The 1,750-nt window shown below is 39.0% G+C and overlaps 1 pseudogene; it reads left to right on the top strand.

The window, feature by feature from the left end:
• Window positions 1–453: 453 nt before the first annotated feature.
• On the top strand, window positions 454–1,550 carry LOC101345266 (olfactory receptor 4S2-like; annotated as a pseudogene).
• Window positions 1,551–1,750: the final 200 nt, after the last annotated feature.

Raw genomic sequence — 1,750 nt, 5'->3', positions numbered from 1 at the left:
TGATAGATAAAGTTCCTTTTAACCTTGAAATGTATTGAAACTTTCAATATAATTTAGAAACAAAAAACTGAGTCTTCCTCACTTGATTAAGGAGAGCCTAGTTCTTCTAAAGTTGGTTTGTGTATATTATACTAAAATGGCTCACTAGAAATTTTTAGATATCAGATCTCAGATTCTGATTTCTTGCTTTATCTTCAGTCTGAAACATTAACTTATCCATTTAAATTTAAGTTTTTGCTCCAGAAAGAATTTCTGATGAGAGAGAGACGGGAGGGGACAAGAGGGAGAGAGAGAAATGATCAGGGAAAAACATTAAATCCAATAGAAAGAAACTTAGATTCTCTAGATTTTTGTTTGGATAAAAGGAGCTGTAGGTCTAAGTGGAACAGAAAATCAAATACGAGTCAATAATATGGTAAGAACATTAATAATCAGAAAAAATATCCATTAGCTATGGTCAAAAAATGTGAATAATTTCCTCTTCTGTATTTAGCATCACTTAAATATTTTCATAAGATTGTTTCTGTTAAGCTTTACCATGCTTATAATGGTTTAAACATGTTTATTTTGCAGAGAACCAGAGCCATTCCACCAGTCCTGCCTGGATTCCCACGGAAGACGTTAACAATGTCACTGAGTTTATATTCCTGGGACTGTCCCAAGATCCTGGAATTCAACTCATGTTCTTTGCCCTATTCCTCCTCTTCTACACCATGATCATGGTGGGAAATCTGCTCATCTTGCTTACTGTCTTTTCTGACCTCTGGCTCCACACACCAATGTATTTCTTCCTCAGTAACCTATCCTTTGTGGACATTGCCTACTCCTCAGCCACGGCACCCAAGATGATCGCAGACTTCTTTTCTGAGAAAAAGACAATTTCTTACTGGGGCTGTGTAACTCAGATGTTTACCTTCCACTTTTTTGGTTGTGCTGAGATTTTGGTTTTGACTGCTATGGCTTTTGACCGCTACGCTGCCATCTGCAAACCTCTCCATTATACTACCATCATGAATGCCAATGTTTGTTCTGTTCTAGCATCATTGTCCTGGTTGGGGGCCCTGGGCCATTCCTTTGTTCAGACCCTCCTGACCTTTCAGCTGCCCTTCTGTAATGCCCAAGTCATTGACCACTACTTTTGTGATGTTCACCCAGTGCTAAAACTTGCCTGTGTTGATACAACCCTGGTAAACATGTTGGTGATTGTCAATAGTGGTCTTATCTCCCTGGGGTGTTTCCTCATTCTTTTGGCCTCCTACACAGTCATTTTATTTAGTCTTCGGAAGCAGTCCGCAGAGAGCCGGCGCAAAGCTCTCTCTACCTGTGGGTCTCATCTGACTGTAGTAACTTTCTTCTTTGTCCCTTGTATCTTTATTTATCTCCGTCCATCCACTACCTTCCCACTGGATAAGGCTGTGTCTGTATTCTATACTACCATCACCCCAATGCTAAACCCACTCATCTATACTCTGAGAAATGAGGATGTAAAGAATGCCATGAAGCGACTATGGAATCGTAAGATCTCCTTAGAGGAAAAACAGAAGGGATAGTTTACCAGAATTGCAAATTCATAGAATCAGCTGACGCTTTCAAAGGCTACCATAGATTAAAATGTTAGAATAGTCCCTAAAACTCAACTATCTCATATTTTTCATTTAATGGGAAATAATTTGATACCATTTCGTTTTTCTGCCTTTAGGTGAGCTAAACTTTCTTGTTGCGTTAGTCGCCATTTGGGCTAAACTTAAAC

The sequence above is a fragment of the Trichechus manatus genome, unplaced genomic scaffold, assembly GCF_000243295.1.
Source record: "Trichechus manatus latirostris isolate Lorelei unplaced genomic scaffold, TriManLat1.0 scaffold00408, whole genome shotgun sequence".
Taxonomy (NCBI): domain Eukaryota; kingdom Metazoa; phylum Chordata; class Mammalia; order Sirenia; family Trichechidae; genus Trichechus; species Trichechus manatus.
This window is presented reverse-complemented; position numbering and strand designations above follow the sequence as displayed.